Below are 17,140 nucleotides of genomic sequence, written 5' to 3'. Positions count from 1 at the left end.
GCTAGAACGTCGAGGGTTCGAGACCTGCTCCCTGCCTGTTTCATTACACTACACACACAAAAAAGACCATCAGCCTTTGATATATTGCAGTCATTAGAAATAACAGTACATCACCACCAAAATATATATTTAATAGATAACATTTCCATTGTGATTTCAGAGGTATTAACAAGCACTGATGAAGGATGTACAAAGTTACTTCCAATTCTTCCTCAGCTCGCTGTGATGGTAACTATTCTCGCTGTGATGGTAACTATTCTCTCAGTCCCCACATAGTTAGGTAGGTGGTAATATTTTCAGTCTCTCTGCCTTTCTCTCCTCCCATCGAATTCCTTGGACGGCAAGTCTGTGTGTATGCAGGGGATCTCCGGGAGTGAAATAATTTTGTCATGTGTGAATTCATATGTTTTACATTGGTTTGTTCCCAACATTTTTTCAACTTCCACCCATGCCTGACTTTATCATTCGTTATAATTTAACTCAATGCGTCTCAGCTTTCTTCTTGAGTTCCTTCGTACGTTCCACTGAGTTGTAATGTTCTCTCTGTCCATACGCATGACGCATATAACTGAAAAATAATATTAACAATTAAAAAAGGCCCAATTCATAATTTGGCATCATTTGTTATTCAACAAAATGGCAGCCCTCGTCTCTTGTTTATCTATACGGCTGAGGAATGGGGTTGGAGAATTGTAACCAATCAAATTCATTGGTAGACGAAGCTGGGGAAGTTTGGAGGTGACATGGTACTAACATAATGGGAGACTTGTTAAATTCCTCTCCAATGATTATGGCTTGGAGAATCAGCTTGGAGCACTTCTATTGGCAGTTGAAGCACCTGTGTCAGAGCTCTCAGCTGTTAGGAAACAAAGAATCATCATACATTACATTTAAGTCATTTAGCAGACGCTCTTATCCAGAGCGACTTACAAATTTACCTTTTTTTTTTTTATATATTTAACTAGGCAAGTCAGTTAAGAACAAATTCTTATTTTTCAATGACGGCCTAGGAACAGTGGGTTAACTGCCTGTTCAGGGGCAGAACGACAGATTTGTACCTTGTCAGCTCGGGGATTTGAACTTGCAACCTTTCGGTTACTAGTCCAACGCTCTAACCACTAGGCTACCCTGCCGCCCCCCCATTCATGTATGGGGAGCCCATACATGAATGGGCTCCCGAGTGGCGCGGTGGTCACCCCTACCTTTTTTTACCAAAGGTATCTGTGATCAACAGATGCATATCTGTATTCCTAGTCATATGAAATCCATAGATTAGGGCCTAATGAATTCATTTCAATTGACTGATTTCCTTATACGAGTGCTCCCGAGTGGCGCAGCGGTCTAAGGCACTGCATCTCAGTGCTAGATGCGTCACTACAGACCCTGGTTAGATTCCAGGCTGTATCACAGCGGTCTAAGGCACTGCATCTCAGTGCTAGAGGCGTCACTACAGACCCTGGTTAGATTCCAGGCTGTATCACAGCGGTCTAAGGCACTGCATCTCAGTGCTAGAGGCGTCACTACAGACACCCTGGTTCGAATCCAGGCTGTATCACAACAGGCCGTGATTGGGAGTCCCATAGGGCGGCGCACAATTGGCCCAGCGTCGTCCAGGTTTGGCCGGTATAGGCCGTCATTGTAAATACGAGTTAGTTCTTAACTGACTTGCCTAGTTAAATAAAATAATAAATAAATAATAATAATAATAATGTGACAAATACAATTTGATTTGATTTATAAATCAGTATAAAACCATTATAACATAAAACAAGGTTCCTCCAGTTGTCCACCCCAGGCGGCTGTGTCTGCCACTTCTCAAACTCATCTGAAAACACACACACACCGGTGATATTTTATACACACCCTGGAGTGACACTGCAGTGTGGACCACAAGTGATACTGAATTTCCTTTCGAAATAATGAAGAAAAAAAAGGGGGAAACTACAGAATATTAGACATAGTGGGCTTGAGACGTCTCATAACCACATACTCACCAAATTAGAAGAACAAAAAGACCAGGATTTTGGGGATTTTCTACGGGCATATCAAAGTTACAGAGTGGGAACTCTGATCGTTTTAACGCCCATTTTATACAGATTGTGACACACTCATTCACCCCATCTCTTTACATTGCTGATGCATATTCAGTGGCCTGACTGCATCCAGACTATGTCAAGGCCCATCCTGGTAGATCTGAACCTAATGCAGCTTGGAGTGATCAGATGACAGAAGTCACATTTAGGTGCCAGGTGTGACATCACCATCTAACTGAGCAGTATCAGTAAGGAAGAGCTCCTCCTAAAATGTGATTATTTTTGTTAAATTATTTCGTTTTTGTGAACAGTTTGGTTGTTTTAATGCAGTGTTCCCCACATCTGGAGATGATTGTCCTTTAAAAATATTGTTTGATTTTGAGATTTTGATTAACCTGCTCTGAAAGCTAGCTAGTCTACCAAGTCATGTTGATCATCAAGCAAGAAGGGCAGGACTGAGAGACTAGGACATCAGAACCACGGGAAGGAAGGGCAGGACTGAGGGACTAGGACATCAGAACCACGGGAAGGGCAGGACTGAGAGACTAGGACATCAGGACAACGAGAAGGAAGGGCAGGACTGAGAGACTAGGACATCAGAACAACGGGAAGGGCAGGACTGAGAGACTAGGACATCAGAACAACGGGAAGGAAGGGCAGGACTGAGGGACTAGGACATCAGAACAACGGGAAGGAAGGGCAGGACTGAGGGACTAGGACATCAGAACAACGGGAAGGAAGGGCAGGACTGAGGGACTAGGACATCAGAACAACGGGAAGGAAGGGCAGGACTGAGAGACTAGGACATCAGAACCACGGGAAGGAAGGGCAGGACTGAGAGACTAGGACATCAGAACCACGGGAAGGAAGGGCAGGACTGAGGGACTAGGACATCAGAACAACGGGAAGGAAGGGCAGGACTGAGAGACTAGGACATCAGAACCACGGGAAGGAAGGGCAGGACTGAGAGACTAGGACATCAGAACCACGGGAAGGAAGGGCAGGACTGAGAGACTAGGACATCAGAACCACGGGAAGGAAGGGCAGGACTGAGAGACTAGGACATCAGAACAACGGGAAGGAAGGGCAGGACTGAGAGACTAGGACATCAGAACAACGGGAAGGAAGGGCAGGACTGAGGGACTAGGACATCAGAAGAACGGGAAGGAAGGGCAGGACTGAGAGACTAGGACATCAGAACAACGGGAAGGAAGGGCAGGACTGAGGGACTAGGACATCAGAACAACGGGAAGGAAGGGCAGGACTGAGAGACTAGGACATCAGAAGAACGGGAAGGAAGGGCAGGACTGAGAGACAAGGACATCAGGACAACGGGAAGGAAGGGCAGGACTGAGAGACTAGGACATCAGAACCACGGGAAGGAAGGGCAGGACTGAGAGACTAGGACATCAGAACAACGGGAAGGAAGGGCAGGACTGAGAGACTAGGACATCAGAACAACGGGAAAGAAGGGCAGGACTGAGGGACTAGGACATCAGAAGAACGGGAAGGAAGGGCAGGACTGAGAGACTAGGACATCAGAACAACGGGAAGGAAGGGCAGGACTGAGGGACTAGGACATCAGAACAACGGGAAGGAAGGGCAGGACTGAGAGACTAGGACATCAGAAGAACGGGAAGGAAGGGCAGGACTGAGAGACAAGGACATCAGGACAACGGGAAGGAAGGGCAGGACTGAGAGACTAGGACATCAGAAGAACGGGAAGGAAGGGCAGGACTGAGAGACAAGGACATCAGGACAACGGGAAGGAAGGGCAGGACTGGGGGACTAGGACATCAGAACCACGGGAAGGAAGGGCAGGACTGGGGGACTAGGACATCAGAACAACGGGAAGGAAGGGCAGGACTGGGGGACTAGGACATCAGAACAACGGGAAGGAAGGAAGGGCAGGACTGAGAGACAACGAGAAGAAAACACGCTCGCGTCACGTTATTCAATTATTGCACCCACACACAGACAAGAATCCAATCTCTGGCCTGCTCTTCTATACAGAGCTGCTGCTTGGTGCTTAATGTAGGCACTTTGGTCATGTCAGAAACAGAGGATTCACTAATGGCCCACAGATCTGAGTATTTGATGAACAGGAGCCCTGATAATGGACCATTAACACTCACAACAATGCCACTGTAATGACTCTAGAAGCTGCGTGTTTCCTCTAGATACACGAGTTTACATCGCTGAAAGAGCAGACACATTGAAACAATGACACTCTAACTGCTGCACTTCAATCAGAAGACAGACCTGATGAGAAATCAGATTATTCCAAAAGTCCCCCCACCCTCATATCTAACCAAGCCACCCTAGCAGACATGGAGAGTGACAACCTGTCCCAGGTCTTTGGGAGTGTCTGGAGGTGCAGTGGCTTGCGAAAGTATTCACCCCCTTTGCATTTTTTCTATTTTCTTGCCTTATAACCTGGAAATAAAATTGCATTTTTGGGGGGGTTTGTATCACTTGATTTACACAACATGCCTACCACTATGAAGATGCAAAATATGTTTTATTGTGAAACAAACAAGAAATAAGACAACAACAAAAAAACTTGTGTGCATAACTATTCACCCCCCAAAGTCAATACTTTGTAGAGCCTCCTTTTGCAGCAATTACAGCTGCAAGTCTATTGGGGTATGTCTCTATAAGCTTGGCACATCTAGCGACTTGGATTTTTGCCCATTCTTCAAGGCAAAACTGCTCCAGCTCCCTCAAGTTGGATGGGTTCCAATGGTGTACAGCGATCTTTAAGTCATACCACAAATTCTCAATTGGATTGAGGTCTGGGCTTTGAATAGTCCATTCTAAAACATTTAAATGTTTCACATTAAACCACTCGAGTGTTGCTTTAGCAGTATGCTTAGGGTTATTGTCCTGCTGGAAGGTGAACCTCCGTCCCAGTCTCAAATCTCTGGAAGACAAACAGGTTTCCCTCGAAATTCCCTGTATTTAGTGCCGTCCATCATTCCTTCAATTCTGACCAGTTTCCCAGTCCCTGCCGATGAAAAACATCCCCACAGCATGATGCTGCCACCACCATGCTTCACTGTGGGGATTGTGTTCTTGGGGTGATGTGAATTGTTGGGTTTGCGCCAGACAGTGTTTTCCTTGATGGCCAAAAAGCTCAATTTTAGTCTCATCTGACCAGAGTACCTACCATATGTTTGGGGAGTCTCCCACATGCCTTTTGGCGAACACTAAACGTGTTTGCTTATTTTTCTCTTTAAGCAATGGCTTTTTTCTGGCCACTCTTCCGTAAAGCCCAGCTCTGTGGAGTGTACGGCTTAAAGTGGTCCTATGGACAGATACTCCAATCTCCGCTGTGGAGCTTTGCAGCTCCTTCAGGATTATCTTTGGTCTCCTTGTTGCCTCTCTGATTAACGCCCTCCTTGCCTGGTCCGTGAGTTTTGGTGGGCGGCCCTTTCTTGGCAGGTTTGTTATGGTGCCATATTCTTTCAATTTTTTAATAATGGATTTAAATGGTGCTCAGTTGAATGTTCAAAGTTTTGAATATTTTTTTATAACCCAACCTTGATCTGTACTTCTCCACAACTTTGTCCCTGAACTGTTTGAAGAGCTCCTTGGTCTACATGGTGCAGCTTGCTTGGTGGTGCCCCTTGCTTAGTGGTGTTGCAGATTCTGGGGCCTTTCAGAACAGGTGAATATATACTGAGATCATGTGACAGATCACGGGTACACTGGCCCCGTCGGACGATACCCCTGGATAGGGCCAACCAGGCAGGATATAACCCCACCCACTTTGCCAAAGTACAGCACCCACACCACTAGACGGATATCAACAGACCACTAACTGTTAAGAGAATTTTGTTCTCAATGTTCATAAACTGAACTTCAATTAAACTACTCTGTCTGTTACTAAGAATTTGTAAGGTTCTTATTGAAATCAGACAGAGGCCAGTCTACAATAGTCAGCTATGTTTATTTACGAGAGCTCTGCTGTGCATATACAAAAACGTCCCTTTTATAATATTCTCTTAACCTATACATACACACTAAACTTTGGATTCTCTCTTCTTCTCCTGGAGTCTCACCAAAGTTTATTACCACAGCTGACAGATACGGGAAATCCTTAGGGGCTCTCCATGATGAACTCCTCCACCACACGAGCCTGAAAAAACAGGACAAAAAGATTGTGTCAGTGAATCAACACACTCAAGTCGAGTATAGCAAAAAAAAGCATGACGTGGGAAGGCCAGTGACTCAACCCCCTCGGCAGAGTTGCAAAGAAAGATATATAATATTAGGCCCCGGTGCACAACTGAGCAAGAGGACAAGTGCATTAGTGTCTAGTTTGAGAAACAGACGCCTCACATGTCCTCAATTGGCAGCTTCATTAAATTATATATAACACACACACACAGTACCAGTCAAAAGTATGGACACACCTATACATTCAAGGGTTTTCTTTATTTTTACAAATTTCTACATTGTAGAATAATAGTGAAGACATCAAAACTATTAAATAACACATATGGAATCATGTAGTAACCAAACAAGTGTTAAATATTTTTTGAGATTTTAGATTCTTCAAAGTAGCCACCCTTTGCCTTGATGACAGCTTTGTACACTCTTCGCATTCTCTCAACCAGCTTCATGAGGTAGTCATCTGGAATGCATTTCAATTAACAGGTGTGCATTCTTATAAGTTAATTTGTGGAATTTATTTCCTTCTTAATGCATTTGAGCCAATCAGTTGTGTTGTGACAAGGTAGGGGGGTATACAGAAGATAGCCCTATTTGGTAAAAGACCAAGTCCTCTCATGGCAAGAACAGTTCAAGTAAGCAAAGAGAAACGATAGTCCATCATTACTTTAAAACGTTTTATGGCTGCGGGGCAGTATTGAGTAGCTTGGATGAAAGGTGCCCAGAGTAAACTGCCTGCTCCTCAGTCCCAGTTGCTAATATATGCATATTATTTGTATATTTGGATAGAAAACACTCGGAAGTTTCTAAAACTGTTTGAATGATGTCTGTGAGTATAACAGAACTCATATGGCAGGCAAAAACCTGAGAAAAATATCCAACCAGGAAGTGGGAAATCTGAGGTTGGTAGATTTTCAAATCAGCCCCTATCGAATACACAGTGGGATATGGGTCATTTTGCACTTCCTAAGGCTTCAACTAGATGTCAGTCTATAGAACCTTGTCTGATGCTTCTATTGTGAGGTGGGGCCGAAGGAGAGGGGATTGAGTAAGGTCTACCATGAGCTGAACATGCGCTGACCATGCGCGTTCATGTGAGAGCGAGCTCTGTTCCATCGCACTTCTGAAGACAAAGAAATTCTCCGGTTGGAACATTATTGAAGATTTATGTTAAAAACATCCTAAAGATTGATTCAATACATCGTTTGGCATGTTTCTACTGACTGTAACAGAACTTTTTGACATTTCGTCTGCTTTTAGTGAACGCGCTTCGTGACTTTGGATTTGTTTACCAAACGCGCTAACAAAAGTAGCTATTTGGACATAAATGATGGACATTACCAAACAAATCAAACATTTATTGTGGAACTGGGATTCCTGGGAGTGCATTCTGATGAAGATCAAAGGTAAGTGAATATTTATAATGTTATTTCTGACTTCTGTTGACTGCACAATATGGCAGATATATTTTTGTCTTGATTGGGCTCTGAGCGCCGACCTCAGATTATTGCATGGTTTGCTTTTTCCGTAAAGCTTGTTTGAAATCTGACACAGCGGTTGCATTAAGGAGAAGTGGATCTAAAATTCCATGTATAACAGTTGTATCTTTTAGCAATGTTTATTATGAGTATTTCTGGAAATTGATCTGGCTCTCTGCAAAAATCACTGGATGTTTTTGGAACTACTGAACATAACGCACCAATGTAAACTGAGATTTTTTTTATATAAATATGAACTTTACCGAACAAAACATACATGTATTGTGTAACATGAAGTCCTATGAGTGTCATCTGATGAAGATCATCAAAGGTTAGTGATTCATTTTATCTCTATTTCTGCTTTTTGTGACTCCTGTCTTTGGCTGGAAAAATGACTGTGTTTTTCTGTGATTTGGCGGTGACCTAACATAATCGTTTGTGGTGCTTTCGCTGTAAAGCCTTTTTGAAATCGGACACTGTGGTGGGATTAACAACAAGATTACATTTAAAATGGTATAAGATACTTGTATGTTTGAGGAATTTTAATTATGAGATTTCTGATGTTTGAATTAGGCACCCTGCACTTTCACTGGCTGTTGTCATATCGATCCCGTTAACGGGATTGCAGCCATAAGAAGTTATTAAGACATGAAGGTCAGTCAATCTGGAAAATTTCAAGAACTTTGAAAGCTTCTGCAAGTGTAGTTACAAAAAACCATCAAGCGCTATGATGAAACTGGCTCTCGTGAGGACCGCCACAGGAAAGGCAGACCGAGAGTTACCTCTGCTGCAGAAGATAAGTTCATTAGAGTTAACTGCACCTCAGATTGCAGCCCAAATAAATGCTTCACAGAGTTCAAGTAACAGACACATCTCAACATCAACTGTTCAGAGGAGACTGCGTGAATCAGGCCTTCATGTTCAAACTGCTGCAAGGAAACCATTACTAAAGGACATCAATAAGAAGAAGAGACTTGCTTGGGTCAAGAAACACGAGCAATGGATATTAGACCGGTGGAAATCTGAGATTTGAAAATTTGAGATTTTGGTTCCAACCACCGTGTCTTTGTGGGACGCAGAGTAAGTGAACGGATGATCTCTGAATGTGTATTTCCCACCGTAAAGCATGGAGGAGGAGGTGTGATAGTGTAGGGATGCTTTTCTGGTGACACTGTCTGTGATTTATTTAGAATTCAAGGTAAACTAAACCAGCATGGCTACCACAGCATTCTGCAGCGATATGCCATCCCATCTGGTTTGGGCTTAGTGGGACTATCATTTGTTTATCAACAGGACAATGACCCAACACACTTCCAGGCTGTGTAAGGACTATTTTACAATAAAGGAGAGTGATGGAGTGCTGCATTAGATAACCTGGCCTCAACCAAATTTAGATGGTTTGGGATGAGTCGAACCGCAGTGACGGAAAAGCAGCCAACAAGTGCTCAGCATACATGGGAACTCCTTCAAGACTGTTGGAAAAGCAGTCCAGGTGAAGCTGGTTGAGAGAATGCCAAGAGTGTGCAAAGCTGTTAAAGGCAAAGGGTTTGAAGAATCTCAAATATAAAATATATTTTGATTTGTTTAACACTTTTTTGGTTACTACATGATTCCATGTGTTATTTCATAGTTTTGAGGTCTTCACTATTATTCTACAATGTAGAAAATAGTACAAATAAAGAAAAAACCTTTAATGAGTAGGTGTTCTAACACTTGACTGGTAGTCTACTTCCAGACACATTTTACTCGGTTGTGATCGGTAGTGTAGCTAGCTAGCTAGCCAACTTAGCCAGTTATCTTGGGTGCTTGGTTGCGACAAGCATGCATTGGCAGGCAAGCTGCAGAAGGACGAGCAGGCTACTATTCCCCATCGTTTATCAGTGCAATTTTGACTGTCAACTAACTGGAAAAGTTTGAGAGGGTTTATCTAATGTTCCCTCGTTAGATTTTAGCTCATCTTGTTCTGGCTAGTATTAGCTGTTGATCTGGCTAGCATTAGTTGTTGATCTGGCTAGCATTAGCTGTTGATCTGGCTAGTATTAGCTGTTGATCTGGCTAGCATTAGTTATTGATCTGGCTAGCATTAGTTGTTGATCTGGCTAGCATTAGTTGTTGATCTTGTTAGCATTAGTTGTTGATCTGGCTAGCATTAGTTGTTGCTCTGGCTAGCATTAGTTGTTGCTCTGGCTAGCATTAGTTATTGATCTGGCTAGCATTAGCTGTTGATCTGGCTAGCATTAGCTGTTGATCTGGCTAGCATTAGCTGTTGATCTGGCTAGCATTAGTTGTTGATCTGGCTAGCATTAGCTGTTGATCTGGCTAGCATTAGCTGTTGATCTGGCTAGCATTAGCTGTTGATCTGGCTAGCATTAGCTGTTGATCTGGCTAGCATTAGTTGTTGATCTGGCTAGCATTAGCTGTTGATCTGGCTAGCATTAGCTGTTGATCTGGCTAGCATTAGCTGTTGATCTGGCTAGCATTAGCTGTTGATCTGGCTAGCATTAGCTGTTGACCTGGCTAGCATTAGTTGTTGATCTTGTTAGCATTAGTTGTTGATGTGGCTAGCATTAGTTGTTGATCTTGTTAGCATTAGTTGTTGATCTGGCTAGCATTAGTTGTTGATCTGGCTAGCATTAGTTGTTGATCTGGCTAGCATTAGTTGTTGATCTGGCTAGCATTAGTTGTTGATCTTGTTAGCATTAGTTGTTGATCTTGTTGATGTGCATAACTGAGAGAGACCCTACCTTTTTATGGCTGTTTGATCAATAGGACGGTGAAGTTTTCCTGGGGGTGTTACAGATTTCAATGTTGCTAAAATGCTGTCAGTTCCAATTTAAAGGAACAATGTCCTGTAATTTCAGTACCTTTTTCCCGAGAACTGGACAAAAATAATTCCCTAGCTCTGTACGTACCTGTTCGGGCCCCAAAACACAGTCATGTGAGTGCAGATTTTTAATCTTGTCGGCTCCAGGATTCGAACCAGCGGACATTTGGTTATAACCAAGTAGCCTTATAGTATGTAACCCAGGGGTTTTCATTTGGACTATGACAGGCTAATTACTAATCAGACAGTACTTTTGACAGTATTTCAATCTGAACGAAAAATGGTTTGAAGTGACTGAAATGCATCAGAAAGGTAATGGGAAGTTCAGAACATCATCATTTTGTATGTTATTTTTCCCCCAGTCTGATTTAGTGCCTGGACTCTCTGAGTCCTGCGCAGCTTGTGGACATTGTACAGGGAAACAATAGTATAAAGCTTAAACAGTTTAAAACATAGAGAAACTATTTGTAGGAAGAAAATAGAAACCTCTTTATTACAACCACATCTACTGGCTACTGGAGGTTACTGACGTAACCCCGGTTCTATGAACCAAGCGTGATTTAATTCATTTTATTTCAGAGGTTCTCTCGCGACCCCTAGTTTGGTAAATTCTGTAACCACTGATATGTAGACAACAGTTACCTTTTCGTCTGCTCCTCCTCATCATGATGAGTCTAGTTGTTCCTCATTGTGTTTCTGATTCAGCTCAGCCCCCAGCTTGGTAATATTCTCAGTCAGCTGTTTACACCTCTTCTTGTCATTTTTGGGGACAGCATTTTTCAAGCTCTGGATTTTAGCTGAAACATGGTTTATAGTTTATGTCCCCTTCTCACAAATCACAATAGCCTATAGTAGTCATACAGCCATAACAAAAGCCTATAGTAGTCATACGGCCACAACAATACCCTATTTGGTATTTTATTAGGATCCCCATTAGCTGTTGCATAAGCAGCAGCTACTCTTACTGGGGTCCACACAGAACATGAAACACAATACAGAATGACATAATACAGAACATCAATAGACAAGAACAGCTCAAGGACAGAACCACATAAAAAAAATGTGAAGGCACACGTAGCCTACATATCAATGCATACACGCAAACTGTCTAGGTCATACAGCCATAACAATATCCTACGGTAGTCATACTGCAATAATAATAATTACCTAACTAGCTAACCTTAACACAGATAAAAGTATATTTCACTGAACTAAACTGCTGTTTTGATTTTCAAAAAGTTAGACTTGTTATTAAAAAAGAACAAATAAAATGAGTAGCTAGCTAGAATAACAGGTAGGCATGTCATATCTATCCCACTCGGGGTGTTACAACGGGAGTTGAACGCAAACTACTAATACAGCAACGATATCATTGGAAATCTTAAACCTACATTTAATTATCAACCTTACAGATCCTTCTTCTCCTTGCGATGTTGCTTGGCTAAGATCTCCTCGTCTGTCTCTACCTTTTCCATGACTGTATTTGTTTCGTTTATAAATACTGTAACATATCCATGTTAGCGTTATGATTTTGCTGTTATGTAGAATCAGATCAAATTGAACGTCAGTTGACCGCTCATTACATTTTAAACGTGTTGCGCTGAATACTTCCGGTTATTGAAATATCGCGATTTTCATTGGTCATCCCATCACAACAGTTTCCTTAGTTGATTGGTTAGGTCTGAGATTCTAGTCGACGGAGTTCGTTTTAACTTGACGTTCAGTCCAAATTCACGTTCAATTTATAGGTGATATTATTATTTTCAGGACTCTTTAAAACGTTGGATTCTCAAAGACCGATTATATGGGATTGGCAACGAACAAAAACGCTAGTGAAGCTTTAACTAAATAACAAATATGTCCAAAAAACTTCATTGCCCAGAAATGTTTTCACCGTTCGAAGACTGTCTTCAACATCAATCACAGAATGATTGATTTTAATGTATCGTTCTTCAATGGTTGGTAGATATATGATCGATATCAACGGTGTAAAGTACCTAAGTAAAACATATACTGAACAAAGATATAAACGCAACATGCAACAATTTCAATAATTTAACTGAGTTACAGATCATATAAGGAAATCATCAATTAAAATAAATAAATGTGGTCCTTTATGAATTTCACATGACTGGGCAGAGGGGCGTATTTTAGGCAGGGTTGAAGACGGCGGTGTTTTCTGAGCTAAACTGACCAAGACGCACCACGAACAACAACTCATAAAAACTCACATAATTCTGCCCCAAAAACAATGACAATTTCTCTCAGGCAGTGGCATATGGGCTTTTTAGGTGAGCGCTGGTGCCGCCCTTTGATAAGCAGTGTCCACTTTGTCAAAGGCAGGGGCGCAAAATATTTAGCTTGTCTTTTCCCAACTCGCCTCTCTGGGGTGCTGTTGGAGAGATGCATCTCTGCAGCGCTCCACAAACAGTTCCTCCAAAAAATGATCTAACATAAATCATGTAACTATAGGATATGGTAGAAGGGGATTTGGTTATTTTCTGTAGCCTAAAGGCTGGAGATAAAATGTATGATAATGTAATGAGATGGACACATTTTACATCATGCAAGTTTGTCAGATCAAATAGCCTAACTTAAATGGCACTCGATCAAATAAAACATGACTTGTTTAACAAAGAACATATCCTAAAAACAGAACAGGTCCAAGTAAAATGGACAATATGGAATGGACAATCACAACTGTTGTCCAGGAGTTTCACCCCATTGTCATGATCAGTGGTTTCAAGTTTGAATCCCTCCATTTTTTGACAAGCTGATCAGAGCGAAAAAATAAAATACTTCTGCATTTCCCGCTGAGTAGACACATTGCAAATAGGCTCAACTCCTGATAAAGTTGGGTAGCTGATATTCAGAGTTTAAATAAATTCATTAGTCACAGCAATCAGGACTAATATAGTCGTTGCAATGTCCACATGGATGAGCATTCATAAAATTCCATTGCGGGCGACATGGTATGCTACACCCCAGGAAACACTAGCCGACCTCTTTTTTTGGTCCTCTCCAGACATCGTTTTTTGATGTTTTACAAACGGTAGATTTACCACTTAGAAAGAGCATTCATAGAATCAAATGTCAGGCAACACTAAAAGCTACATCTCAGTAAGCACGGACTGATGCCTACGCATTTTAGACCGGCCTTGATTTCCAAAATCCACAAACATTGGTTTTTGGTCCGGACCAAATCTGAGCCAATCATAGATGTTTATGTTTGGTTCAGATTCTGTCCGGTCTGGACCAGCCTTGATTTGGCCCAAACATAGACTTATGTAAATTACTTATTTTTAACTTTCAGTCAGAACCGAAAATGAACCTGATTTGAATGTCCAGAAAATAATTTTTTCCAACATCATGGAAAGTACGTATTTTAAACAAATGGAAAATAGCTTTTCACCTTTCATTCAGAAAATTAATTTAACCTAACTTCAACATTTGGAAAATATGTCTTTTAGACGTCTTTTCAAAGTCATTTTGCTTACTGTGACCATTCTAGTTTTGAGCTTATGGTGGCAGAATGTCAAGGACCGGCCTTGGGCGCAGCTATGGGTGGGCCTAGGAGGGCATAGGCCCACTCACTGGGGAGCCAGGCTCAGCCAATCAGATTGAGTTTTTCCCCACAAGGAGGTTTTATTACAGATAGATAACCTCCTCAGTTTCATCAGCTGTCCGGGTGGCTGGTCTCAGACGATCTCGCAGGTGAAGAAGCCGGATGTGGAGGTCCTTGGCTGGTGTGGTTACATGTGGTCTGCGGTTGCGAGGCCGGTTGGCTGTAATGCCAAATTCTCTAACACGATGTTGGAGATGGCTTATGGTAGAGAAATGAACATTAAATTCTCTGGCAACAGCTGTGGTGGGCATTCCTGCAGTCAGCATGCCAATTGAACACTCCCTCAAAACTTATATTTTTGACAACTTTTACTAAACCAGATTCCTAAATAAAAGAATGTACTTTTTACTCCATGCATTTTCCCTGACACCCAAATGTACTCGTTACATTTTAAATGCTTAGGAGGACAGTAAATGGTCCAATTCACACACTTATCAACAGAACATCCCTGGTCATCCCTACTGCCTCTGATCTGGAGGACTCACTAAACAGAGAACATCCCTGGTCATCCCTACTGCCTCTGATCTGGGGGACTCACTAAACAGAGAATATTCCTGGTCATCCCTACTGCCTCTGGTCTGGAGGACTCACTAAACAGAGAATATCCCTGGTCATCCCTACTGCCTCTGATCTGGAGGACTCACTAAACAGAGAACATCCCTGGTCATCCCTACTGCATCTGATCTGGAGGACTCACTAAAAAGAGAACATCCCTGGTCATCCCTACTGCCTCTGGTCTGGAGGACTCACTAAACAGAGAATATCCCTGGTCATCCCTACTGCATCTGATCTGGAGGACTCACTAAACAGAGAATATCCCTGGTCATCCCTACTGCCTCTGATCTGGTGGACTCACTAAACCCACATGATTAGTTTGTAAATGATGTCTGGGTGCTGGAGTGTGGCCACTGGCTAAAATAAACAAGAAAATGGTACAGTCTGGTTTGCATTATGTAAGGAATTTGAAATGATTTATACTTTAATTTTAGTTTTGATACTTAAGTGTATTTTAGAAATTACATTTACTTTTAAAACTTAAGCATATTTAAAACTTACAAATAAAAGAAAAACCTTTAATGAGTAGGTGTTCTAACACTGACTGGTAGTCTACTTCCAGACACATTTACTCGGTTGTGATCGGTAGTGTAGCTAGCTAGCTAGCCACTTAGCAGTTATCTTGGGTGCTTGGTTGCGACAAGCATGCATTGGCAGGCAAGCTGCAGAAGGACGAGCAGCTACTATTCCCCATCGTTTATCAGTGCAATTTTGACTGTCAACTAACTGGAAAAGTTTGAGAGGTTTATCTAATGTTCCCTCGTTAGATTTTAGCTCATCTTGTTCTGGCTAGTATTGCTGTTACTGGCTAGCATTAGTTGTTGATCTGGCTAGCATTAGCTGTTGATCTGGCTAGTATTAGCTTTTGATCTGGCTAGCATTAGTTATGATCTGGCTAGCATTAGTTGTTGATCTGGCTAGCATTAGTTGTTGATCTTGTTAGCATTAGTTGTTGATCTGGCTAGCATTAGTTGTTGCTCTGGCTAGCATTAGTTGTTGCTCTGGCTAGCATTATTATTGATCTGGCTAGCATTAGTCTGTGGATCTGGCTAGCATTAGCTGTTGATCTGGCTAGCATTAGCTGTTGATCTGGCTAGCATTAGTTGTTGATCTGGCTAGCATTAGCTGTTGATCTGGCTAGCATTAGCTGTTGATCTGGCTAGCATTAGCTGTTGATCTGGCTAGCATTAGCTGTTGATCTGGCTAGCATTAGTTGTTGCTCTGGCTAGCATTAGCTGTTGATCTGGCTAGCATTAGCTGTTGATCTGGCTAGCATTAGCTGTTGATCTGGCTAGCATTAGCTGTTGATCTGGCTAGCATTAGCTGTTGACCTGGCTAGCATTAGTTGTTGATCTTGTTAGCATTAGTTGTTGATGTGCTAGCATTAGTTGTTGATCTTTGTTAGCATTAGTTGTTGATCTGGCTAGCATTAGTTGTTGATCTGGCTAGCATTAGTTGTTGATCTGGCTAGCATTAGTTGTTGATCTGGCTAGCATTAGTTGTTGATCTTGTTAGCATTAGTTGTTGATCTTGTTGATGTGCATAACTGAGAGAGACCCCTACCTTTTTATGGCTGTTTGATCAATAGGACGGTGAAGTTTTCCTGGGGGTGTTACAGATTTCAATGTTGCTAAAATGCTGTCAGTTCCAATTTAAAGGAACAATGTCCTGTAATTTCAGTACCTTTTTCCCGAGAACTGGACAAAAATAATTCCCTAGCTCTGTACGTACCTGTTCGGGCCCAAAACACAGTCATGTGAGTGCAGATTTTTAATCTTGTCGGCTCCAGGATTCGAACCAGCGGACATTTGGTTATACCAAGTAGCCTTATAGTATGTAACCCAGGGGTTTTCATTTGGACTATGACAGCTAATTACTAATCGACAGTACTTTTACAGTATTTCAATCTGAACGAAAAATGGTTTAAAGTGACTGAAATGCATCAGAAAGGTAATGGGAAGTTCAGAACATCATCATTTTGTATGTTATTTTTCCCCCAGTCTGATTTAGTGCCTGGACTCTCTGAGTCCTGCGCAGCTTGTGGACATTGTACAGGGAAACAATAGTATAAAGCTTAACAGTTTAAAACATAGAGAAACTATTTGTAGGAAGAAAATAGAAACCTCTTTATTACAACCACATCTACTGGCTACTGGAGGTTACTGACGTAACCCCGGTTCTATGAACCAAGCGTGATTTAATTCATTTTATTTCAGAGGTTCTCTCCGAGACCCCAGTTTGGTAAATTCTGTACCACTGATATGTAGACAACAGTTACCTTTCGTCTGCTCCTCCTCATCATGATGAGTCTAGTTGTTGTCCTCATTGTGTTTCTGATTCAGCTCAGCCCCCAGCTTGGTAATATTCTCAGTCAGCTGTTTACACCTCTTCTTGTCATTTTTGGGGACAGCATTTTTCAAGCTCTGGTTTTTAGCTGAAAACTGGTTTA

General features: G+C 42.0%; 1 pseudogene; it reads right to left on the bottom strand.

Annotated features, from left to right (window-relative positions):
* Nucleotides 1–480: 480 nt before the first annotated feature.
* LOC120037823 lies at nucleotides 481–12,111 on the bottom strand (annotated as a pseudogene).
* Between the last annotated feature and the right edge of the window lie 5,029 nt (nucleotides 12,112–17,140).

This window comes from Salvelinus namaycush, unplaced genomic scaffold (genome assembly GCF_016432855.1).
Source record: "Salvelinus namaycush isolate Seneca unplaced genomic scaffold, SaNama_1.0 Scaffold190, whole genome shotgun sequence".
Lineage (NCBI taxonomy): Eukaryota > Metazoa > Chordata > Actinopteri > Salmoniformes > Salmonidae > Salvelinus > Salvelinus namaycush.
Note: the sequence above shows the minus strand (reverse complement) of the source record. Positions and strands in the feature narration are given on the sequence as shown.